Here is a 27,898-nt window from a genome sequence, read left to right as displayed (position 1 = left end):
GAAATAAGTATTTGACCCCCTCTCAATCAGAAAGATTTCTGGCTCCCAGGTGTCTTTTATACAGGTAACGAGCCGAGGTTAGGAGCACACTCTTAAAAGGAGTGCTCCTAATCTCAGCTTGTTACCTGTATAAAAGACACCTGTCCACAGAAGCAATCAATCAGATTCCAAACTCTCCACCATGGCCAAGACCAAAGAGCTCTCCAAGGATGTCAGGGACAAGATTGTAGACCTACACAAGGCTGGAATGGGCTACAAGACCATTGCCAAGCAGCTTGGTGAGAAGGTGACAACAGTTAGTGCGATTATTCGCAAATGGAAGAAACACAAAAGAACTGTCAATCCCCCTTGGCCTGGGGCTCCATGCAAGATCTCACCTCGTGGAGTTGCAATGATCATGAGAACGGTGAGGAATCAGCCCAGAACTACACGGGAGGATCTTGTCAATGATCTCAAGGCAGCTGGGACCATAGTCACCAAGAAAACAATTGGAATACACTACGCCATGAAGGTCTGAAATCCTGCAGCGCCCGCAAGGTTCTCCTGCTCAAGAAAGCACATATACATGCCGGTCTGAAGTTTGCCAATAAACATATGAATGGTTCAGAGGACAACTGGGTGAAAGTGTTGTGGTCAGATGCAAATCATTTTATAACATTTTTGACATGCATTTTTCGGTATTTTTGTTGTTGTTATTCTGTCTCTCACTGTTCAAATAAACCTACCATTAAAAATATAGACTGATCATTTCTTTGTCAGTGGGCAAACGTACAAAATCAGCAGGGGATCAAATACTTTTTTTCCCTGCCAATGAACATCTGAATGATTCAGAGGACAACTGGGTGAAAGTGTTGTGGTCAGATGAGACCAAAATGGAGCTCTTTGGCATCAACTCAACTCGCCGTGTTTGGAGGAGGAGGAATGCTGCCTATGACCCCAAGAACACCATCCCCACCGTCAAACATGGAGGTGGAAATATGCTTTTGGGGTGTTTTCCTGCTAAGGGGACAGGACAACTTCACCCCATCAAAGGGACGATGGACGGGGCCATGTACCATCAAATCTTGGGTGAGAACCTCCTTCCCTCAGCCAGGGCATTGAAAATGGGTCGTGGATGGGTATTCCAGCATGACAATGACCCAAAACACACGGCCAAGGCAACAAAGGAGTGGCTCAAGAAGAAGCACATTAAGGACCTGGAGTAGCCTAGCCAGTCTCCAGACCTTAATCCCATAGAAAATCTGTGGAGGGAGCTGAAGGTTCGAGTTGGCAAACGTCAGCCTCGAAACCTTAATGACTTGGAGAAGATCTGCAAAGAGGAGTGGGACAAAATCCCTCCTGAGATGTGTGCAAACCTGGTGGCCAACTACAAGAAACGTCTGACCTCTGTGATTGCCAACAAGGGTTTTGCCACCAAGTGCAGAGGGGTCAAATACTTATTTCCCTCATTATAATGCAAATCAATTCATAACATTTTTGACATGCATTTTCTGGATTTTTTTGTTGTTATTCTGTCTCTCACTGTTCAAATAAACCTACCATTAAAAATATAGACTGATCATTTTTTTGTCAGTGGGCAAACGAACAAAATCAGCAGGGGATCAAATACTTTTTTCCCTCACTGTATATGTGCTTTCTTGAGCAGGGGGACCTTGCGTGCGCTGCAGGATTTCAGTCCTTCACGGCGTAGTGTGTTACCAATTGTTTTCTTGGTGACTATGGTCCCAGCTGCCTTGAGATCATTGACAAGATCCTCCCGTGTAGTTCTGGGCTGATTCCTCACCGTTCTCATGATCATTGCAACTCCACGAGGTGAGATCTTGCATGGAGCCCCAGGCCAAGGGGGATTGACAGTTCTTTTGTGTTTCTTCCATTTGCGAATAATCGCACTAACTGTTGTCACCTTCTCACCAAGCTGCTTGGCAATGGTCTTGTAGCCCATTCCAGCCTTGTGTAGGTCTACAATCTTGTCCCTGACATCCTTGGAGAGCTCTTTGGTCTTGGCCATGGTGAAGAGTTTGGAATCTGATTGATTGCTTCTGTGGACAGGTGTCTTTTATACAGGTAGCAAGCTGAGATTAGGAGCACTCACTTTAAGAGTGTGCTCCTAATCTCAGCTCATTACCTGTATAAAAGACACCTGGGAGCCAGAATTCTTTCTGATTGAGAGGGGGTCAAATACTTATTTCCCTCATTAAAATGCAAATCAATTTATAACATTTTTGACATGCGTTTTTCTGGATTTCTTTTGTTGTTATTCTGTCTCTCACTGTTCAAATAAACCTACCATTAAAATCATAGACTGATCATTTCTTTGTCAGTGGGCAAACGTACAAAATCAGCAGGGGATCGAATACTTTTTTCCCTCATTGTATGTGAGGAGTCTGTGGGTCGCAACAGCACGTACGGCTGGAAGTAGGACATTCCAGACTAAGAGGGTTCATAATGGCCATGTCAACGAGACTGAACCAGCCAGCACAACTCACTGCCAATAACACATCACGTAATTCACCCTTAAGCAATTGTTCAATCAATTAATTGAGTCACTACAATTAAAATCAAAGAATATCCCATAACAAACACTTCGCACTCTCCTCGTCAGCTACCTGCATCCACAATAGAAACGCATCAGTCCAGCAGTGGATAAAACCTGGTGTGGGAGGTATGGGGGGGCGGCTTACACTTGCGGTGGACAGCAGGGGGGTGGCTGCATGCAGTAGCCATCGCAGATCAAGCGGTAGAACTTGTCATCGACTGCCATGCGCCAGGGTAATGGGCCTCTCCTACACCCACACACATCACACTGAGCAGCACACACGTCACACCGAGGAGCACGCACGTCACACATCCAGCGGCACGCACGTCACACACCGAGCAGGTTGCACAGGTCTCCTTTATCAAGACAAACGTGGAGCAGATTACACCTACTACAATACGCCTGTCACAATGCCCCCCTCTCCCCCCCCCCCAGTTTATGTGGGGGCGCGGGCCTCACTCCCCCCTTCGCGTCAGCCCCCCCTAATAAATGGTCCGGTTGCATTGTGAATGCACCACTCGAATGACGTGCAGTCCCGTGGCGCACTGTAACGGGCTCGTGATTTACTCACTAAAATTTAATGTAAAAAAAACGATCCCAAGACATTATTTAAAATAAAGTATGGCCATCGTGTGTCAGCATCACAGGCGAAAATTGGCATGTAAAAAAAAACTTAACTGCGACTCACTCAATTGGGATTGCTCGCAGCAAACAGCACTTGACCTGCTTGCAGGTTAGGTGCTGAATAACCGTGTGTCACACAGAGAACAGTTGCCACTGAGGGTGCCCTTTTCAAATGCTTGAGATGAGATGTGATTATCGCGTGTAAATGTACACACTAAAATAACGAAAAAATTATAAGCGAACTATTATCGTTTCAGGTGGCAGGGTGGTGCAGCGGTGATCTTTGACCCTCGCAACAAGAAGGGCCTTGGTTAATTTTCTGACTGGCACTTTGCGGAGTTTTCTACGTTCTCACCTTTGTTCTGTATGGGTTATCCAGTTTGCTCACATAGCTAGAAAACACAATCACAATGCAACTGGGTATTGGCCAAGCATCCCAATGCTAAAGTTACCTGCAAATTACTTCATTGGGATGACACTCGGCAGCAGAGCCGGATGATGGCATTGCTGGGGCCCTATGCCATTGTCAAGCTTAAGAGGCCCCTTCTATGAATGCCTGTATATTTTTGTCAGCAGAATGAAAATAACTGCTTTGGAGAGTCTTTTTTTCTCACCGATCTTTATTTATTAAACAATTATGTTAAAACTCTAAACCTCGTGTCCATTTCTTGTTTCGTATTTAGAGACCCCCCCTCTCTTAATGCGAGGCCCTAAGCTGTAAGTGTAGCCGGTGTGAGCTCGCCTGTGATGAATCACACGTATAATTGTGCACTCTTATTTTCTATGGGTGGCCAGGAGAATTTATTATTATTTAAGTGAATGCAATGGTGATCAGGGGATTGGATCCAGAGCCCCACGTAGACAGTAGAGTACAAGGGAACGCCCACAGTACAGATTTGAGCTGACCTCCGGATTGAGAAATTGAACTGTTTTGTGACGTGGAGGGTGTTTCTGAACGCTATTGTGACCGAACCGTCCCGACGGGAGGAGAGAGGACAGGGTGGACCGGCTGCATGAGCTTACTCTCCGGCACTGCACAGCACAACATCGCCTCCCTACTGCAATAATACTCGGCAGGACCCTCCTGAAAATAAAAGTCTTCGGAATCAGTGAGGCCTGTCCTTGGGAGGACAGGCATAGCCTTGGTCGTCACAAGCGAACATTTGTTTCTCCACATTAATTTGTATCCCCGGGTTACCATCAGGGCTGGGCGCTGCAAGCTTCGCTTCTGAGATCTGATGAGACTGGTAGCCGTTTTTTAAAAGGTAATTTCGGCATCTGGAGCCCAAGCATGCAACAACTCTATGAAACTTCTTGGTTCTTTTGGTAAAGTCACGTAGAATGGAAATAAAATAATAAACATAAAACATAATAAAAAAATAAAATTCTCACGACGTTTCGGCCACAACACAAGTAGCCTTCTTCAGGTGAAGGAACAACTGTAGGACGACAGCGCTTCAATAACTGCTGCTAAGATTCGCAGTGTCTTTTAAGCTCGGTGGGAGAGGTAAAGCGCCTTGACAAAGGAGTTTACATATCAAACAGGAGAATTTAGCATTGAAATAGCTGTGTTAAAGTGTTGGATCAGCAGGGTGTTAAAGTCAGAAATTAGCATGTAACTGGGAGATTAGCATCATGTTAATGTGAGGGATTAGCATGTGACTGGTCACGGAAATAGCTATGTTAAAGTCAAAGTTTACATCTCAACAGAGGCGTTTAGTTTATGGATGCTAAAGGACTGCAACTACCCAACTATCATACAATAAACCGATGAGAAGAAAAAATAAGTATAAACTACGTAAATGTTATCAATAAACTCTATATGCTCTCCAATCAGCAGAGCGCTTCAATGAACGCTGCTAAGATTCGCAGCGTCTTTTAGGCTAGGTGGGAGAGGTAAAGCGCCTTGACAAAGGAGTTTACATATCAAACAGGATAATTTAGCATTGAAATAGCTGCGTTAAAGTGTTGGATCAGCAGGGTGTTAAAGTCAGAAATTAGCATGTAACTGGGAGATTAGCATGATGTTAATGTGAGGGATTAGCATGCGACTGGTCACGGAAATAGCTATGTTAAAGTCAAAGTTTCCATCTCAACAGAGGCATTTAGTATATGGACGCTAAAGGACTGCAACTACCCAACTATTATACAATTAACCGATGTGAAAAAAACTAAGTATAAACTACATCAATATAATAAATAGACTCAATATGTTCTTCAATATGTTGAACTATAAACATAAAGTAACTGTGTATACACTACACTATATAATGAATACCATATAGTAAACGAATTAATAAAACTAAAATATAAACTACATCAATGTTATTAATAAACTCTATATACTCTCCAATCAGCTGAGCTACTAACAATAAGTCATTATACATTACAATGCCATATGGCGAAAAAATGGGTGGCGGTTTTTTCCTTCTTTCCAACGTTAGCACCACGGAGAGCGACGAGCCTCGTTCAGACGGACGAGTCCATCCATGCTCGGAACGGAGGAGGGGGGAGAAACAGCCACGATGTGCTGCTCTGTCCTGTGTTGCGTTACAACCATGCCATAAACTAGACTACTATACATTGTAACGTTATACCTTCCAATCTAAACTACATTGTATAATATCGTATACACAGCCCAATGTAAGCTCGAACATTATGCAGTATATTTATATGTCTTCAACTAAACTTTTTCCTACATTACACGACTATACACCGTAATATACACTACCATAGATAAACCCACCCTTGAATTACACAATGCGTTACTTTACACTACCCTATACTTTAGACTGTAAAATGTTAGACTTTTAATATTACACTATGTATTATTCTACCAACCCTACTGTATACCACACTGCTGTATATTCACAATACAATTACGATACTATATATTGCCTTATGAATTATGTTAAACATTACAATGTTATACTATTTATTATTATATAACATGCTATAAACCATACCATTGACCGTCGTGTGAAGAGGCAGTGCCAGCGAATGGACTGCAGTCTGAATGTCACCATAAAATACAATCAATTAAGAACTGAAATTGTTTATAACGTCTTTCCAATGAAATTTTGATTTAAAGCTTTCGTGACTGCAGTAATTCATATTCTTAGTTCTTTCGGTAAAGTCACGTTGAAGAGAAACAACAAAATAATAAAATATATAATACAATAAAAATTCTCACGACGTTTCGACCATAACACAAACCAATTCCTCGACCACATCAATTCCATACACCCAGCCATCAGATTCACCATGGAGGTCGAAAAAGATGGCAAGCTACCCTTTTTGGATGTCCTAATTAAAAGGAGACCTGATGGTTCAATGAGCCACTCTGTCGACAGGAAAGCTACGCATACGAATGCTTACTTAAAACCGGATTCCCACCACCATCCATTCCAGAAGAACTCCCTCATCAAGACTCTATACCATAGAGCCCAATGCATTTTCGACCAGGAACACATTGCCAGTGAACTTAAGCACGTACACCAAGCTCTCAAGGCTAATGGTTACTCCGACTACACAATCCGCAAAGCCATCACTCCAGCCATGAAGAACGATCCTCTTGAGGAGCCATTCAAAACCATCACCTTACCCTACATTGCGGGGGTCACAAAAAAGATCTCCAAAATCCTGAATAAACACAAGATCCAGGTCCGATTCAACACAGTACATAAAATCCGTGATCTGGTTCCGTCTGTAAAAGATGTGGTTCCAGACATACAGTACCCGGGCGTCTACAAACTAAGTTGCCTCTGTGGTAGCAGTTACATTGGAGAAACCAAACGACATATCTGGGACCGCATCCGTGAACATAAAGCAGACTTGAAACACGGTAGGACGAGCACCTCAGCCGTAGCAGATCACTGTTATAATTCAGTGGGCTCACATGACATTGACTTCACCAAGACGGACGTTCTCTGCAAGCCATCCAGCTACCATGAGAGATTCGTTCATGAGGCCATCCACATATACAAACACAGAAACAATTTCAACCGAGAAGATGGATTCTGGCTTAGTAACCATTGGAAAGACGTTATAAACCATTTTGGTACTTAATTGATTGTATTTTATGGTGACTTTCAGATCGCAGTCCATTCGCTGCCACTGCCTCTTAATACCTTTCACACGACGGTCAATGGTATGGTTTATAGCAGGGGTGTCCAAACTTTTTTTCCCGAGGGCCACATGCAGAAAAATATACGAAGGATTGGGCCACTCACTAGACGTGAGGTATACTGCCTCACTTCTCATGCACTAATATTGTCAAAATCAATCAAATGCTGGTAAATTACATTTGATTATTGAACATGTTTGAAGAAAAAAAGCCTCCATCATAGCTCTTCATTAGTAGATTTTAATTTTATTTTTTACAAAAAGGTTGGCAGGTAATTCTCTCAGTGACAGCCTCAGAATGGTTCTTAGGGTGCTGATCCCCCTTCATTGTCCATATGAAGGGAGAGACAAGAAGACAAATAGGGGATGTGGATATTTCAAGCTTATTACACAAATAAATTATTGGGCTTGTTAACACATCAACTAACGTTTGTTAAAAAAATTGTCATCAACTTTAATTGACTGAATTTATGAAGTAATTGGGCTTATTAACAAATGAAAATGGTGTGTATATTTTTAACTCACCTCTAATGGGAATAATGTTACGCTCAGTGGGAGCAGTGATGCTGCGCTTTGGTCTGAAGGATAGCTGGCAGGTCAGGAGTAAGTTTGGTGGTTGAGATGCGAAGGACGTCACGGAGATGGCTGTCGGTCGTTCTGGTTCTCAGCCTGCTTTTGTTCAGCGTTAACAGAGAGAATGTCTGCTCACATATGTATGTTGAGCCGAACAGACTCATGCTCACATATGTATGTTGAGCCGAACAGACTCATCATTCGTTTTGCATGGCGTCTCGTCAGAGGAAACTTGGCCTTTTCCAACCTCCGGTAGAAGTCAGGTAGGGAGAGAAGCTGATGCTGATTCTTCAGAGAATCATCACACTGAATTTCGATCAGTTCTAATTGCAGACTCTCCTCCACTTCTTTTGCATCCATTGAAAACGGAGCCGCAAACAGTGTGATTTCCTTCTCAATGACAGAAAAATCTTGGAAGCGCTGACTGAATTCTGTCATGAGAGATGTGATCACAGACACATATTCTCCCATTTTTGCAGAGAGCTTGGCATTTGGAAATGCGCATTGATTTCGGTCAGCGTGGGGAAGTGCGCTACATTGAAGTTGCGCAGTTGTGACTCGAAGAGACGGAGCTTCGCACGGAATGCTTTCATGTGCACATACAGCTGTGGTACCAGATGCTCTTTGCCTTGTAGTCTCTTGTTCGGGGTGTTGAGATGATCAGTGAGATCAACTAAAAAAGCCAGGCCTGCCAACCATAAAGGGTCACTGATCTCATGGAGAGGTCTGCCCTTTTCTTTCAAAAACTTGTCGATATTTGATCTCAGGGAATAAAACCACTGCAGCACGGAGCCGCGACTGAGCCAGCACACTTGAGAATGGTAGAGTACGTCCCCGTATTCAGCATCGACATCAGAGAGGAACGCTTGCAATTCTCTGTGGTAAAGCCCTCGGGCCATAATTTTTTGACATTTTTCACAACTGTGTTCATCACATCGTCAAGCTGGATTATCTTGGCACAGAGGGCTTCTTGGTAGATGATACAGTGCATTTTAACAGTCTCACCTCCGCTCTCCTGCACCATTGCACTCACCATAGAAGCCATTCATTTGCGCTCGCCTGTCATTGCTGGAGCCCCATCCGTTGTAATTCCACACAGCTTGTCCCATTTAAGTCCAGCCTGGTTAATTGAATCTGACACAGCTTCAAACATGTCCTTCCCAGTTATTGTCCCCTTTAGACTCCGAAGATCAAGCAGTTCCTCCGTAATGCAAAAATTCTCATCAACTCCCCGCAAAAAAATTAACAGCCGTGCAGTGTCCGTGGCATTTGTGCTCTCATCACATGCAATCGAGTAAAAATCGAAAGCACAAGCTTTATCTGACACTTGCTGTTTTAAGTTAGCCGACAAGTCTGCAATTCGCCGCACAACCTTATTTCTGGACATACTAACATCGTTTAAATCCTGCATTTTCTCCAGGCACATTCCCACGACTTTAGTGAGGCACTGTTTGATGAAGTCACCGTCTGAGAAAGGTTTCCCGTGTAGGGCAATGAGTTGAGCTACTTCATTGCTGGCTATTGTTGCATTTCCTTGAGCTTTGTTAGCACGGAAAAAAGAACCCTGCTGCTGCGTTAGCAGGCTAGCTTGCCATTTGCTTTACCTTCTCTCTCCGCTCGGCGCCAGTGTAGGACGTGAAGGTCTGATGTTTCGTTTCATAATGCCGTCGTACATTGTACTCTTTCATCACGGCAACACTCTCATTACAAATCAAACAAACACACTTCCCCTTGGTTTCTATGAAAAAAATCATTTTTCCACCGAGTCTGAAATTTTCGGCACTCGCTTGCAATCTTGCGTCTCTTCGGTTCCGGCATTTCTGGTGACCCTGAGCAAATGTTTTCTTCGATTGCTTGCTTTGTGGAGACGCTGCCTTGTTCAAGACAATCGCGGCTTCTAGTGTTTAAATTAAGAAATGCAATACAGTGGGCCATAGTCCATTATATTTTTAAACTTTGATACGGGCCAATTAAAAATGGATGGCGCGCCGCAGTTGGCCCGCGGGCCGTAGTTTGGACACCCCTGGTTTATAGCATGTTATATAATAATAAATAGTATAACATTGTAATGTTTAACATAATTCATAAGGCAATATATAGTATTGTAATTTTATAGTGAATATACAGCTGTGTGGTATACAGTGGGGTTGGTAGAATAATACATAGTGTAATATTACAAGTCTAATATTTTACAGTCTAAAGTATAGGGTAGTCTAAAGTAACGCATTGTATAATTCAAGGGTGGGTTTGTCTATGGTAGTGTATATTACGGTGTATAGTTGTGTAATGTAGGAAAACGTTTATTTGGAGACATATCAATATAATGCATAATGTTAGAGCTTACATTGGGCTGTGTATACGATATTATACAATGTAGTTTAGATTGGAAGGTATAACATTACAATGTATAGTAGTCTAGTTTATGGCATGGTTGTAATGCAACACAGGACAGAGCAGCACATCGTGGCTGTTTCTCCCCCCTCCTCCGTTCCGAGCATGGATGGACTCGTCCGTCTGAACGAGGCTCGTCGCTCTCCGTGGTGCTAACGTTGGAAAGAAGGAAAAAACCGCCACCCATTTTTTTCGACATATGGCATTGTAATGTATAACGACTTATTGTTAGTAGCTCAGCTGATGGAGAGTATATAGAGTTTATTGATAACATTGATGTAGTTTGTATTTTAGTTTTTTTTATTAGTTTACTATATGGTATTCATTAGATAGTGTAGTGTATACCCAGTTACTTTATGTTTATAGCTTAATTTATTGAAGAATATATTGAGAACATTTATTATATTGATGAAGTTTCTACTTAGTTTTTTTCACATCGGTTTATTGTATGATAGTTGGGTAGTTGCAGTCCTTTAGCGTCCATATACTAAATGCCTCTGTTGAGATGGAAACTTTGACTTTAACATAGCTATTTCCGTGACCAGTCACATGCTAATCACTCACATTAACATCATGCTAATCTCCCAGTTACATGCTAATTTCTGACTTTAACACCCTGCTGATCCAACACTTTAACGCAGCTATTTCAATGCTAAATTATCCTGTTTGATATGTAAACTCCTTTGTCAAGGCGCTTTACCTCTCCCACCTAGTTTAAACGACACTGCGAATCTTAGCAGCAGTCATTGAAGTGCTGTCGTCCCGACAGTTCTGTTCCTTCACCTGAAGAAGGCTACTTGTGTTGTGGCCGAAACGTCGTGAAAATTTTATTTTTTATTACGTTTTATTTTTTTATATTTTTTTCCATTCAACGTTTCTTTACCGAAAGAACCAAGAAGATGAATCCCTGCAGTCACGAAAGCTTTAAATCTGAACTTTACGCAATTAAAAATCATAGTGTAAGATAAGACTACAATCGTTGTCTGCTGTGAGGATCTTCTGTACTCAGGGCCCCGAATGTTTGTGGCAAGTGAAAGTTTGTCTCAGCAAAATATAAGATTTCTCACAGTAGCATACCGTATGACCACACATCGCTCTTGTAGAGCCCATGGAACATGCTTTCTGAAGACATCCACTTTACAGGCAGAGGCACCTAATGGACATGACCGCATGGCCACAAGCACAACAACAATACGTTCAGTAAATTCAGTTCAGGCCGATGCATCGCGATTCGTCATACGTTTTTTGCGTCAGGCCACATTCATCTGGCCAAATTAGCGTCATCTAGCCCTCCACTACCCTGAAGGGTTAAATGTGTAATGACATCACGGGATGTCACTGTGTAGTGCCGGCCCTAGAGAGGCACGGCGTGCGGTGTATTGACATCGCGGATACCACTCTGGTGTGGGTGTAGTACCGGCCCTAGAGGGGCTTGGTCAGCGCTGATTGATCCCGCTGGATGGCATCACGCTTGGCGTGCAGTGCCAACCCAACAGGATAGGGTGTGGGAGTGCCGGCCGTAGGAAACGGGTTACTAAATGCCATGGCACTCTGGTTGACCCGAGAGGACACGTGACCGGTTAAGTCTACAAAGGGGCCCCAAGTGGGGGCTAGGGGTGGTCACGTGGTCGGGGTCCAGATCCTGCTGTTCGATGATTCTAGAAGGTGGTCGTGGCCAAGGGCGGAGCCAGCCACGCCACAGAGAATATAAGCCGGGTCCCCCAGAGGGACCGGCGTTGTTGTTCATCTTGAAGAAACCTTTGTCTACGTTCTACCGAGTCTCCAACACATGGACTGGGACCCGAGCTGTGTGTGGCAGCACCCCCCACTCTTTTTTTCTTAGGGGCTGTGCAAAATAAAATAAAAACATTGAGTACAATTAAAGTCATGGGACTTCCATTCCGATGATGGTGATGACATTGGCGATACTGATAATGATGCTGATGATGCTAAGTAAGGTGAAGGACTCACTTTGCCCTTCACCACGTAGTTGGGGTCAGTCTGGACGTTCCGTGCCAGCCCAAAGTCGCAAATCTTGGCGATGTGTCCATGCGTTACCAGGAAATTCCTCGCAGCCAGGTCGCGGTGGATGCACTAAAAAAAAGAAAGAAAATCCCTGTGTGGCCTTCAACAAACTTGGGGCAACTTCTGTGAAGGTCGGCCACGGTACACGACGGGGTGGGTGCCCAGCACCACGCCCGGCCGCCTTTGTCTCCCCAGTGTAGATGTTTACACACCACACCAGGTACTCATTTGAGACTGAGTCCATCTGGGGAGGCCCAAGACCGGTTCAGATAATTGTCACTGGTGTTGGCCGTGAGCGGGAATCGAATTCTGGCCATTGGGTTCGTAGTGCAGTGAACTAACCACTGAGCGACCACTCGCCACCCAGACAGACATATTAAGGGCAACAAAGACGTGCACCACAGACACAGTCACATACAAAGACACAGTTAAACACGCACAGTCACAGAGATACAGTTAAACATACTCTTTGGTTCTTTCGGTAAAGTAACATAGGTATAAAATAAAACAAATCACGACGTTTCGGGCGCAACACAAGTGTCCCTCATCAGGTGGGAAAGCATGATCTGCTGCTGAGGCAGACTGTTTTAAAAGGTTTGAAATAGGTGTAGCCCAAGGGTCATAAAAAAGTGGGCGGGGCTAGTGATGTTAATGTGAGAAATTAGCATGTAAATGTAAGATCGGAGAGCAGCCTCCTCGACGAGGGCTTCAAATCAAGACAGTTAAACACGCGCAGTCACACATGGTCAAATTGAAACACAGAGGTGAATTTCCGGAGGTTTTTAAAGATGGTCATGGCCTTGTAGGGATAGAGACAGACAGGCACGGAGATACATACAGAGAGACACAGAGACAGGTTAAAATCATCACGTATTTTCATCATTATGTTCCACCACTCTTTTAACCGAGGAGAGAGGCTCACTGCTGATTCACTCCTCTCGCGACTCACGTTCTTGTGAGCGAGGAAGGCCATACCGCTCGCGACCTGCTCTGAGAAGCTCGGGAGGTTGTCCACCCCGGATGGAGTAGAGTCGCTCACGATCGATTCTCTCTCCGACGACGACGCGTCCCAGCCTGCGGCGCACAAGGAAGCCCGGACGATTCAGAAATGCCCTAACTATAGAGTATCTATAGTAGATCATCGATTATTCGGCGGCTACGGGGGGAAAGGGGACGCCAAATTTTTTAACAACGCCGGATATTCACTACATAATAATTTTAAAAAGCTAATTTTTTGCACATTCTTGCATTGCATTGTTTTTAAATATTGTGAATGTTTTGTTGTCTTTTAAATTAGTTTACTATATGAAATTGGTGTGAATAAACATACAAATACACAGAAATAAATATCCTACTGTAAAATGTAACCTATTTACTGTACCGTACTTACCAATCCAATCTTGAAGACTCTGAATGGAGTGATGTATATACGTGCAGTATTGTCATTTTTTAAAGTTGTATTTAGTGTATAATGTACCGTCTGTAATATTTAACACTGAAATTAAGTCGGTGGCCGCTCTGGTTAATACCGCGGTCTACTTCGCAGTAGACACAGTTAGAGCGAACACGTACATGATTAGAAAAAGAGAGTCGGCCAAGTGTTGTGTGGTGTAATTACCCAAATTTGAGAAATTTACTCGCAAATTATTCCATTGGGGAAGCTGCCTAATAACATCACAAACCCACTTGGCAGGGTAAAGCCCGCTTGCAAGGCTCTGGCTGCACAGGGGCAGCTGCCCCCAGTCCATGGAAACTGGTACTGATGTAGTTTACGAATCGCCATGGGTGGCATGGTGGCACATTGGTATGTAACCCTTGCGCCTTGCAGCAAGAAAGCTGGGTTTGATTCTCGACTCGGGCGCGTTTCGGCGTGGAGTTGTCATCTTCTCTCCCCCTGTTCGTCAGAGTGTGTAAGTGCAATGAAGTGTTTGAGTGAGTGTGTGAGCGAGTGAGTTAGCGTGAATGTGTGAGTGTGTGAAGATTGTATGTTCTCCCCCTCTTCTGGGTCTCCTCCGTGTTCTCGAGTTTCCTCCCATAGTAAAAAAAATACCCAATACAACGAGTCTGGCATTGGGCAAAACATCCCAATACTGAAAAATCACCTGCAAATTACTCAATTGGGACTACACAGTGACGGCAAAAACTTCGCAGGACCCTCATGAAGAAGTCTTGAGTTTTTGCACAGTAAACAAATGTAATAATAAATCTTGACTTAAAGCTTTTGTAACTGCAGGAAGACATTCTTTGGGTCTTTCGGTAACGTCACGTAAATAGGTTCAAATGAAATAACCAAAAATAACAAAAAACTACGACGTTTCGATCACAACACAAGCTTTTGTCATCAGGAAGAAAAAAAGAGAGGGGGACAGCTGCTGAGGCAGACAGTCTGCCTTATCTCAACCGGTGTTGTGCCTATCCTAGGTAAACTCTGTCTTAAATGAGTACCTGGTGCAGTGTGTAGACATGAGCACTGGGGAGACAGAGGTGGCTGCATGCGCGTGGTGCTGGCCACCCACCTCCTCGTGGGCCATGCCGCCTAACAGCAGCACAGTCTGTTAAGGCTTATTTGGGTGATCTTCATCTTTGTTGTACGCTTGTGCCATCTTGTGTGTCCGCTGTCACAGATTCCAGGCTACAACCCTCCGGAGTCCACCCCATGGGGCTCCCCTTCTCCCCGGCCCAAAAAACCCAGACAGTACTCGTGCATCATGCATGCGGTGTCAGCAAGAGGTAAGAGGTGCATGAGTGGGCACACACTCTGGGTTTTACATCTGCAGAGTTAGTTAAGTGTACATTGTGCTCGCAAGCAGAGGTGAACAATAAAAAAATCAGTGGCGGTTATGAGAAACGCTACCCTGAAGTAACGGGCGGTTTGCACTCTGAACTTGCAATCCAGAAGTTACTGGTTCGTTTTCCCATCGCAGCGTTTGAAACAGTATCGCAATTTTCTTAAATTTACAATTTTTACCTTTCCAACCAGTACAAACAGCCAGGTGAGGTGTATAAGCGTCACTATGTATGAATAGTTTAGGACATCTTATGCCCACTTCTTAACCAGCCAAAACACTGACCCCCTTGTGACGAAGGTGATTTCACAAAAATATTGGTTACTGACTCGATGGTGTTTATTGACTAACCACAAAACACTGTGATCCATTCTGGTATATCTCAAGATGTTCCGTGATCCACCAGAAAGCTATGAACAACAGTTACCCGGATGGATTTAACCGAGTAATACAACACGACAGACATGCCAAGTGCTAGTGCGATCTATTGGTAGAAAAGTTATGTTTTTAATCCATGAATTCTTAGTCAGGGATTCTTATTTGCCATCGACTATGAGGATTATTACTTTATATTAGAGGTGTTTGTTCTTATTTGTCCTGAGATCCACAACCACCATTTTTTGCGATCATCCACCTCTGAATCGCGATCAACATATCGGCCACCACTTATCTAAAGTTCAAAACCTGCAATTCTGCCAGACTTGGCCTGCAGGAATGGGCCTTTAGGGCGGCCACTCAGAGGGAAACACTCTGTGGGGAATACAAGCAACAGCTTCGTAGGCTGTGTCTCCACTCTCACAGTCACAAAGCGTAATTGTACATGGTGATACCTGCACGGGTCACGTGATGGATAGCCAATTGAATGTTTACATCGCGAGAGGATTTCCTGCAAGGCATGTTAGGTTTACTTATTCTTGTGAGGAGCCGTTTACGTTATGAAGGGGTAGGGATCAGCTGCATAGAGCAAAGTGAATATGAAATTCCCCGAGCTGTTGCTGTTTAAACCGTGGTGGGTTTAAAGGAGACACGAGGTGTTTTACGCAGCAGACCCCCATCGGCCTCTGTGTGAACACACAAGGAGTGTTTTTGTTAAGAAAAATGTCGGGTTGTCAGAAAATTGAAAGATTTGTTTTCAAATGCGCAGTTCAATTTCGTTAGAGCTACTATTTTCCTTTAGATGTGCAAAGATAATTTATGACAAAAACATTGACACGTTTGCAAATTGTTTTGTAAATGGTCGTAACTTTGCTCACGTATATACTTGGGCAATAATTCTCAACAGTGGTAAAAAATTAAGCGAGTTGACGTCTTCGACACTTTGTAAATGTCTTTCAACTTTTTTAGCTGAATCGTATATATACAAGCATAAACACGTAATTAGTTCTACGCATTTATATACAAAATTAAACCGATTTATTTTCCATGCATGCTCTGTTGTCTTGGTTACTGTAAGTCGTTACGTGTACCACTGCTGGATGAACGTCTCGCCACGTTGTGTTGTTGGACGTCAGGTTTAGCTTGACCATACTTCACCATGCTGGTCATTGTTGGATGATAATAATATCCACTTGTAACGCGCCACCGCATGGTATTCGCTCGCTCTCGAATAGAGAGTTATGTACCGCCGTTTCACATGCAAAATCGATTCTCAATCCCTGGGCCAACTTGCTCCTGATTAACATTCGATTTGCCACGTTTAGATCTCGGAGGTGATTGAATCCGCCGGCTTCCAGGCTTGTTGAGCCACTCAGAGGAGCAATTAAAGCAAATTGTTTCCAAAGCAAAGCGCGAGCTCGAATGTTTGTCCGTGTTCTCTTCAAACCACCAGTTGAAGGCTGGCCTCTGCCCACTTCGACCGTGCGGAGGCCCTGGCCATCGGGGAGGCCCCCTGGCCCCCGTGGTGCCTCACCACAAACGTGGGGCCCGGTGGGCCGCGTTGACTGCCGTGATCGCGTACAGGCGGTGAAACTGCCACACATGAACCATAATACCTTGCTGATCTCGTTTCAAGGAGAATAAACCAGCAGACCTTCGTTAACAATGGGAATGATCGGTAAGGGAACACATTGGGCTCTACAGAGGCACTCCACTATTATACACCACTACTCTACAGTACACATTGGGCTCTATGGAGGCCTGTCGTTAAGGAATTACTCGTTAACATGGGGTGGTCATTAAGAGGGGTTCTATTGTATATACGTTTAAATATTTAATAAGTTAATAGAGAGTACTCAACTGAGATGGCGGATGAGTTTGCTAAACTCACAATACAAAGGCCACTGTCCCAGCCTCTGTGGTTGGACCATCTCTAGCTCCACCCACCTACCTTGATGCACCTATCTCAGGCCTATATAAGACCTTGTCTCAGCAACTTTCTCTCTCACCTGACCTGAAGACGATTGCTTGTGTTGCGATCGAAACGTCGTGATATTTGTATTATTTTTTATCTACGTGGCTTTACCAAAGGACCCATAGAATAGAATAATAAACAGGTTACGTCCTCTACATGGACCCCCCCCCCCTCATTATTAATCATGAGCAGGTGACGTCCTCCAAATGGACACCCCCCTCCATTGATAATAATTAGCGGGTGACATCACTCCACATGGGAGGGGCGAGGTGCCTCCTCTCCCCTACTAAGCGTCAACTTATAAACTCACTACAAAGGCAGAACCCTCACGTAACGCGATCTCCATAACGCTATTGAGACATCTAAGTAAAAAGGACGTCATGATGAACAAGGGATTATAACCTTTAAATGAAATAGGTCTGTCACCGCGGCCTTACAAATTGCACACAAATGGATGCAATGAATATCACTTCGCGGTCTGCTTTGCGCTTGCAAGTTTCAGATTTACTGCAATACACCCATGCTTGGACGGGCAAAAGGCTAGTAAACAAATAATCCCCTCGCCCGCTCCCCACCACGATATCACACAATGATATAGTACTTCCTTGTACAGTATACCCAATAAAGACCAAATCTAATCCCCATGATAGGTAAATTGATATACATAGAGCTTGCCGGTGATAGGTCTAAACCACGAACTATGAACTCGTGATATTCAAGGGTCTCCCGTATTTGGAGTTTGCATGTTCTCCCCATGGTCACGTTGACATAATGACTGCTATGAATTTTCACATAAGCCACCTCGTTGAGCAATCATATGTGGCCAGGCTGCTTCTGGAAAAGAGCTATATATCTCAGTGGGCCTTACCTCGTCAAATAAAAATAGGTTGCTTACAGGAGTTGAATGGATTGCCACATCACAGGGATGTGAGGAATCGCAGCATGGAGAGGGCTTCATCCAGCAGTGGATTGAGTGTTCTTGTTGAAACGTGTGTATTTAATATTTCTCTGATGTTCTTTTAGTCTCGTGCTGATCATTCGTCCTGTTTGCCCAACATAACATTTGCCACAAGTGCAGTTAATCCTGTACAAACCTTCTGTTGATAGCTTAGGTAATACATATTTTATACCAGAAGTCGAGTTCAAGAAACATAAGTACATTTTTATTTCAACTGAAATATATATACATATATAAATATACATGTCCATACAACCACGTCTCAATGTCTATGTTCGGGAGAACACGCTAGTTTCTCCCTCTGCGGAGTCTCCACCACTTTTCTTTCTTCTTGTTTCCCAGCTCCTGGTCTTGGTGCTCCTTCCCTCTGTCTCCTCCTCGTTCCTTCTCCTCTTCCTCATCTTTCTCCAGCTGCCGTGTGCAGCACATGAAGCTCCAAATTGCCCAACGCCAGAAACTGTTCTTTCTCTCTCCCTTAGAAGATGGGATGTGCTTAATCTCTTTCTTCTCTTCCTGAACACTCTCTGCCCTCCAAGGTTGCTCATATCTTCCTTCCTCATTCAGCACTTCCTGCTTTGTATCGTCTTCAATCGTGTCGACCTCCTTCAGCTCTACCTCATTTGCCTCTAACTCAATAGCTCCTACTTCTTTTGCGTCTACCTCTATTGCCTCTACATCATTCGCCTCTACCAAAATCGCCTCACTCTCCTCCACCTCAATAGCCCCTACCTCCACTTCTACCTCAATCACCTCTACGTCATTCACCTCTAACTCATTCGGCTCTACCTCCATAACCACCTCCTGCTTGGCCTCTCCCTCAATCTCCTCTACCTCTTTTGCCACTTCCTGGATGGCATCTACTTCATATGCCTCAACCTCATTTGCCCCTTCCTGCTTTATCTCCTCCACCACGTTCTCAACTTTTTTTGCCATTTCCTGTTTGGCCTTTAGCTCATTTGTGTCTAACTCATTGATCAAGACCTGCATGGCCTTTTCTTCGATCGTGTCGACCTGAATTGCCTTGACCTGTTTCACCAATTCCTGCTTTGTATCTCTCTCAATCCCTTCTACGACATTGGCCACAACCTCTTTCACCACTTCCTGCTTGGCCACTGCATCTACCTCAATCACCGCTACCTCTACCTCACTCGCCACTTCCTTCTTGGGCTCTACATCATTCCCCTCTCCCTCAATCTCGTTTTCCTTCATCTCTTCTACTTCCCGAACTTTCATCTCAGTACTTCGTAGCTTCCTATTCCTACGCTTCCTCTGAACACCATCCTCTCCCTCTTTCTTTGTCTCCACAACATTATCAACTTTCTTAGCCACTTCCAGTTTGGCTATTCCCTCATTCCCATCTACCTCACTTGCCTCTACCTCTTTCCCTAAGTCCTCCTTGGCATCTCTCTCAATCCCTTCTATGACATTGGCCACTACCTCTTTCACAAATTCCTGTGTGGCCACTGCATCTACCTCAATCACCGCTACCTCTACCTCATTTGCCTCTACCCCACTCGCCACTTCCTTCTTGGGTTCTCCATCATTCCCCTCTCTCTCAATCTCGTTTTCCTTCATCTCTACTACTTCCCGAACTTTCATCTCAATCTTTCGTAGCTTCCTATTCCTACGTTTCCTCTGAACACCATCCTCTCCCTCTTTCTTTGTCTCCACAATATTCTCAACTTTCTCCGCTACTTCCTGTTTGGCCATTCCCTCATTCCCATCAACCTCATTTGGCTCTACCTCTTCTGCTAATACCTGTTTTGCATCTCTCTCAATCCCCTCTATGACAATGGCCGCTACTTTCACCACTTCCTGCTTGGCCACTGCTTCTACCTCAATCACCGCTACCTCTGCCTCATTCGCTAATTCCCGCTTGCCATCTCCTTCTAACACCTCTACCTTATTCAACCCTACCTCATTCATCACATCCTCCAAAGCCACTGCCTCAATCATCTCTACCTCAATCGTCCCAACCTCCACCACTTCCTGCATGGGCTCTCCCTCACTCCCCTCTCTCTCAGCCACCTCTTCTTTCACTGTCTCAAGAACTTTCTTCTTGTTCTTGTGTTTCTTCCTATTCCTACGTTTCCTCTGAACACCATCCTCTCCCTCTTTCTTTGTCTCCACAACATTATCAACTTTCTTAGCCACTTCCTGTTTGGCTATTCCCTCATTCCCATTTACCTCACTTGGCTCTACCTCTTTCCCTAAGTTCTCCTTGGCATCTCTCTCAATCCCTTCTACGACATTGGCCACTACCTCTGTCACAAATTCCTGTGTGGCCACTGCATCTACCTCAATCACCGCTACCTCTACCTCACTCGCCTCTAGCTCACTCGCCACTTCCTTCTTGGGCTCTCCATCATTCCCCTCTCTCTCAATCTCGTTTACCTTCATCTCTTCTACTTCCCGAACTTTCATCTCAATCCTTCGTAGCTTCCTATTCCTATGTTTCCTCTTAACACAATCCTCTCCCTCTTTCTTTGTCTCCACAACATTCTCAACTTTCTCCGCCACTTCCTGTTTGGCCATTCCCTCATTCCCATCTACCTCACTTGCCTCTACCTCTTTCCCTAAGTCCTCCTTGGCATCTCTCTCAATCCCTTCTATGACATTGGCCACTACCTCTTTCACAAATTCCTGTGTGGCCACTGCATCTACCTCAATCACCGCTACCTCTACCTCATTTGCCTCTACCTCACTCGCCACTTCCTTCTTGGGTTCTCCATCATTCCCCTCTCTCTCAATCTCGTTTTCCTTCATCTCTTCTACTTCCCGAACTTTCATCTCAATCCTTCGTAGCTTCCTATTCCTACGTTTCCTCTGAACACAATCCTCTCCCTCTTTCTTTGTCTCCACAATATTCTCAACTTTCTCCGCCACTTCCTGTTTGGCCATTCCCTCATTCCGATCGACCTCATTTGGCTCTACCTCTTCTGCTAATACCTGTTTTGCATCTCTCTCAATACCGTCTATGACATTGGCTGCTATATCTTTTACCACTTCCTGCTTGGCCACTGCTTCTACCTCAATCCCCGCTACCTCTGCCTCATTCACTAATTCCCGCTTGCCATCTCCTTCTAATACCTCTACCTTATTCAACTCTACCTCATTCATCACATCCTCCAAAGCCACTGCCTCAATCATCTCTACCTCAATCGTCCCAAACTCCACCACTTCCTGCATGGGCTCTCCCTCACTCCCCTCTCTCTCAGCCACCTCTTCTTTCACTGTCTCCAGAACTTTCTTCTTGTGTTTCTTCCTATTCCTACGTTTCCTCTGAACACCATCCTCTCCCTCTTTCTTTGTCTCCACAACATTATCAACTTTCTTAGCCACTTCCTGTTTGGCTATTCCCTTATTCCCATTTACCTCACTTGCCTCTACCTCTTTCCCTAAGTTCTCCTTGACATCTCTCTCAATCCCTTCTACGACATTGGCCACTAACTCTTTCACAAATTCCTGTGTGGCCACTGCATCTACCTCAATCACCGCTACCTCTACCTCACTCGCCACTTCCTTCTTGGGCTCTCCATCATTCCCCTCTCCCTCAATCTCGTTTTCCTTCATCTCTTCTACTTCCCGCACTTTCATCTCAGTCCTTCGTAGCTTCCTATTCCTACGTTTCCTCTGAACACCATCCTCTCCCTCTTTCTTTGTCTCCACAACATTCTCAACTTTCTCCGCCACTTCCTGTTTGGCCATTCCCTCATTCCCATCGACCTCATTTGGCTCTACCTCTTCTGATAATACCTGTTTTGCATCTCTCTCAATCCCCTCTATGACATTGGCGGCTATATCTTTCACCACTTCCTGCTTGGCCACTGCTTCTACCTCAATCACCGCTACCTCTGCCTCATTCGCTAATTCCCGCTTGCCATCTCCTTCTAACACCTCTACCTTATTCAACCCTACCTCATTCATCACATCCTCCAAAGCCACTGCCTCAATCATCTCTATGTCAATCGTCCCAACCTCCACCACTTCCTGCATGGGCTCTCCCTCACTCCCCTCTCTCTCAGCCACCTCTTCTTTCACTGTCTCCTCCAGAACTTTCTCCTTGTTCTTATGTTTCTTGCTATTACTACGTTTCCTCTGAACACCACCCTCTCCCTCTTTCTTTGTCTCCACAACATCAACTTTCTTAGCCACTTCCTGTTTGGCTATTCCCTCATTCCCATCTACCTCACTTGCCTCTACCTCTTTCCCTAAGTCCTCCTTGGCATCTCTCTCAATCCCTTCTACGACATTGTCCACTATCTCTTTCACATATTCCTGTGTGACTACTGCATCTACCTCAATCACCGCTACCTCTACCTCATTCGCCTCTAGCTCACTCGCCACTTCCTTCTTGAGCTCTACATCATTCCGCTCTCTCTCAATCTCGTTTTCCTTCATCTCTTCTACTTCCCGAACTTTCATCTCAATCCTTCGTAGCTTCCTATTCCTACGTTTCCTCTGAACACAATCCTCTCCCTCTTTCTTTGTCTCCACAATATTCTCAACTTTCTCCGCCACTTCCTGTTTGGCCATTCCCTCATTCCGATCGACCTCATTTGGCTCTACCTCTTCTGCTAATACCTGTTTTTCATCTCTCTCAATCCCCTCTATGACATTGTCTGCTATATCTTTTACCACTTCCCGCTTGGCCACTGCTTCTACCTCAATCCCCGCTACCTCTGCCTCATTCGGTAATTCCCGCTTGCCATCTCCTTCTAATACCTCTACCTTATTCAACTCTACCTCATTCATCACATCCTCCAAAGCCACTGCCTCAATCATCTCTACCTCAATCGTCTCAACCTCCACCACTTCCTGCATGGGCTCTCCCTCACTCCCCTCTCTCTCAGCCACCTCTTCTTTCACTGTCTCCAGAACTTTCTTCTTGTTCTTGTGTTTCTTCCTATTCCTACGTTTCCTCTGAACACCATCCTCTCCCTCTTTCTTTGTCTCCACAACATTATCAACTTTCTTAGCCACTTCCTGTTTGGCTATTCCCTCATTCCCATTTACCTCACTTGCCTCTACCTCTTTCCCTAAGTTCTCCTTGGCATCTCTCTCAATCCCTTCTACGACATTGGCCACTACCTCTTTCACAAATTCCTGTGTGGCCACTGCATCTACCTCAATCACTGCTACCTCTACCTCACTCGCCACTTCCTTCTTGGGCTCTCCATCATTCCCCTCTCCCTCAATCTCGTTTACCTTCATCTCTTCTACTTCCCGAACTTTCATCTCAGTCCTTCGTAGCTTCCTATTCCTATGTTTCCTCTTAACACAATCCTCTCCCTCTTTCTTTATCTCCACAACATTATCAACTTTCTCCGCCACTTCCTGTTTGACCATTCCCTCATTCCCATCGACCTCATTTGGCTCTACCTCTTCTGCTAATACCTTTTTTGCATCTCTCTCAATCCCCTCTATGACATTGGCCACTATATCTTTCACCACTTCCTGCTTGGCCACTGCTTCTACCTCAATCACCGCTACTTCTGCCTCATTCGCTAATTCCCGCTTGCCATCTCCTTCTAACACCTCTACCTTATTCAACTCTACCTCATTCATCATATCCTCCAAAGCCACTGCCTCAATCATCTCTACCTCAATCGCCCCAACCTCCACCACTTCCTGCATGGGCTTTCCCTCACTCCCCTCTCTCTCAGCCACATCTTCTTTCACTGTCTCCTCCAGAACTTTCTTCTTGTTCTTATGTTTGTTCCTATTCCCACGTTTTCTCTTCATACCATTTCTCTCCCCCACTTTCTCCATCTCTTCAATCTCGTTCTGAACCTTGTTGCTATTCTGACATGTCTGCTTCACATCCTCATTATTGGTGCTGACTCCTGCCTGCTGCTGCTCTTCTGCCTTTTGCTGCTGCTGCTGGTGGTGGATGATGAAGCTCTTCAGCTCGGTGCTGTTCTGGAATTGCAGCAGCTCCCGCTGATATTTGGCCTGCTGCTGTTCACAATGATCCAGCAGGATCATCTCAAGCTCCAGAATCTGGCGCTTAGCTTCTAGTCTTGTGTCAACGAGGAACCTCTTTCGGTGCCCCTTCGAGCGACGGTCTGGGGAGTCACATGGGGAGGAGAGAGCAGCACCACAATTGATTCATTAATTGGTATTTGAGTATTTCCTGTATGATAATAGGTTTTTCCCGTTTTTACTGGCAACAAAACAGGTGTTAAGATGTTAAAATACCAAACTGAAACCTTTTACAAGGATTCATGTCTGCATTAACCATGATGCTTGTGGTCAGAATGCAAACAAAAAACATACTCTGATAATATATGCATTGTCCTTGAAACTGATTGGTCCACACCATGGACAGCTTTCCTTTGAGCCTCGTCTCAAACGGTGTTAGACCAGAGGACGCCAAAAGGCGTATTTCCTGTATGTTATTTTGGTAAAGAAACTTGGCACCATTGACAGGAATCTAACTTAACTTGAGACCGATGTAACAATGATAACACTGTAGGGAGGTCTGGAGGTTGACTCATGTGCCGGAGACACCTCCTCCTCCAAATAACTTCATTAGGATTATGGGCTGGTTGGGGAGGCCATATTAAGTTTGCGAGGTCTAGAAACTCCAGGGCAAACATAGATAAACTTCTGTTATCTCAGAAAAAGTAAGATAGATTGATGGGCAAGCTGTGGAGGTCTGGCTAAATTTATAAGATGTCCATTGTTTCACAAGAGAGAACATGAATTGGATAAGAAATACACTATTAATTCTTATACACTGGTCCATTCATACAATTAGTATATTAGTGGGCTATGTTAGAGAAGATAAAGGGAGGAGAGGAGAAGAGGAGGGTGCCCAAAGGGGCCAGAGAGCCAGGGGCAACCCTAATGTTTATGTTGGCTGGATAGCATGTGCTCCTGTGCATGTGAGGTTGCTCTCAACAGAAGTCATTCCTTGCACGAGAATGGCTGAAACGCTGAGTAACCACTCAGAGGTATAGTGGTTACGCAGTGGAGACGGTATAGTGGTAAAACAGTGGAGATTTTAAAAGCAAAGTTTAAGATTTGCATTTGTCAATTTATATTGAGCCGATACATATGGCAAGTGAAATTAAGAAGACTTAAAGTGAGTTTTGCAGAAAGAGAGGATACATGTGTGTCTCTTGGAGAAGGAAAGGCATTGCTCAAAACTGTGCTGCAAGGTCACGTGCCATGAATCACATGAGTTTAGAAAAAACGTGACTGTAAACCAACAAGCCTGTGAATAATTATCATGGTGAAGACACCTCTATACGTTGGATACTGAAGGAAATCCATCGTGCTACACATCGTCAAAGCCCGACAACACCTGACATTCGAGAAAGAAGTACAATTGCATCGTTCTACACATCGTCAATACCCCACCACATCTGGAAAGTCACCAGCTGCATCAAGCACCTGACTGTTGTATTGTTCGAAAGACACTGTGTGTAACGACTTTACATCCGCCGGCACTGCGGGTTTCTAAACGCCTGCCATGTCACCTTCTCAACACTAGCATCTGAGACCGTCTGATACAGACTGAAAGCTTATTTCCTTTGTTGCACTGTTTGTCTTTTCATGAATGTCATATTGTGCACTGGGTTATGCCTTATTAACCTAAATTCTGAATTTAGCTATTCATGTATTTCTATTACAGTATCACATATTCTTTGGACCAAGTGTCAATTGCCTATTTGATGACTGGTACTCTGATTCTTTTTTTTACAAATCAGGGACTTGTTTTAATTAAAATGTGTCTGTGTGTGTGGTTGAACGGTGTAACAAATCCATGCGTTACATGTGTAGTGTTGCAGCGCCGACCTGGTCAAGGCCTATGATACAATCAGTAGGCCAGGGCTCTGGATTGTTACTCGTATTTCCGGAGTCCCTAACCCTCTGCTCACAATCATTAAGGACCTTCACGATGGTGGGCAGGCCCGGATAAAGTTGCGTGCCCGGGAGTCAGAGCAATTTCCTGTTTACAGTGGGGTGCGACAGGGATCTACTCTGGCTGACACATTATTTAGCATCATCTTCGACCACATAGTTCGAGAAGTTTTTTTATGGCTGTACCCGTGGATTTTTTTTATATTTGCTACAGATACAATGGGAGGCTGATTGATGCCTGGGTGAGGTCAAGGATGGCTCCCTATTGGTCAACCATGTTATGTACACTGCTCATTTGGAAGTTGATGCTCACACTGAAAAATAGTTGGAGGTTCTGCTGCTAAGCCTGGAGCGTGTGACAAAGAGGTGGTGCCTTACCATCAGCCCCACCAAAACTAAGCACCCGCCTGAGTATTTTGTGTAATTTAATACTCCGCCCCCTCAACTACTCTTGAGTGATGGGGTAATTGTAGAGAGAAGTTTACGTACCTGGATAGTGTGCTTATGCAAAAATTCTGGTTTGGCAGCAGAGGTCTCACTCCGAATCGGTCAAGTGGCATATTTTCATCAGCTTCGTAACACTTTGGGGTATCTACCTGGTCTGTCACTCGACACAAAACGCTGGGTCTTCTTGGCCAATGATAGAATAAATAAAAAATCTGAACCAGCTTTACACTTTCAGACTGGCCTGCCTACGATCCACCCTGGGTTTAACTAGGCTGGAATATGTGAAGAGCTCACAGTGAGCTCCACTGGTGGGCAGGGCTGCATTGCCTGGGTCATGTAGCCTGCTTGCTCAGCCACCGCATGCCCAAGCAGCCTCTGTTTTTCCAGATAGAGGGGGCTAAATGGGCGTGGCACGGCCTGGAGAAGAGATGGACTGATGCAGTACAGGAGGATACGGAACTAAGTGGACTTGCCAAAGACTGGTACCACTGGTGTCAAGATCTGCCTCTATGGAGGAAGCTCGTGAAGGATGCTTATGGGAAGTTGGTGGCAGTTGCCCTCAAGCAAAAAAGGAGGGTGAGAGGAGCGACGCTCACAACAACAGACGGTGCACTGGATGACTAAAACGCAGCAAGTTGGCACAGTAGGATGCAAAGGTGGTGCGTCTGCCAGTCATCTCAGTCAGTCAACCCATCGCACTGGGGTCTGTCCCCTGATCTCCTGTCGGCAAGCCTTCGACACTTCAAGTGGCCTCGGAGTGCACCAGGCCTGGCACAAGCGCCATGGTGACGTCTCCGTCACTTAGTGGCGAATGAGGGCTGTTGTTGTTATCTGAGTCGGTTAGGGGCCTCCCCTAGGTCCACTCAGCCTCAAATAAGTATCTGATACGGTGTGTAAACATCGCCACTTGGGAGACAAAGACGGACAAGTGTGGTGCTGGCAACCCACCCCTCGTGTGCGGTGCCGGCCGTCATAGGTGCTCACTAACAGTACTTGCTCCTACAGTGTTTCAAGGCTATACATAAGATTTCTGTCTTTGTGTCTATGTGCAGTGTCTGTATGAGTGGTTGGGAGCAGTTGTGTCTGTGGGGATCGACCTGAGTTCGATTCCCATTCACAACCATCAGTGACTAATAAATAAAACCGGTCGTGTGCCTCCCCTACATCTACTCAAACTTAAAATAGTACCTCGTGCAACGTATAAACATCAA

At 44.8% G+C, this 27,898-nt stretch overlaps 1 pseudogene; it reads left to right on the top strand.

Moving 5' to 3' along the window:
* Window positions 1–17,026, top strand: part of LOC142906022 (exosome complex exonuclease RRP44-like) — an 84,105-nt pseudogene extending 67,079 nt beyond the window's left edge.
* The last annotated feature ends 10,872 nt before the right edge of the window (window positions 17,027–27,898 follow it).

Source organism: Petromyzon marinus, chromosome 61 (genome assembly GCF_048934315.1).
Source record: "Petromyzon marinus isolate PM22_M1 ecotype Great Lakes invasive population chromosome 61, UKy_Petmar_22M1.pri1.0, whole genome shotgun sequence".
NCBI classification, from domain to species: Eukaryota; Metazoa; Chordata; class Hyperoartia; order Petromyzontiformes; family Petromyzontidae; genus Petromyzon; species Petromyzon marinus.
Note: the sequence above shows the minus strand (reverse complement) of the source record. Positions and strands in the feature narration are given on the sequence as shown.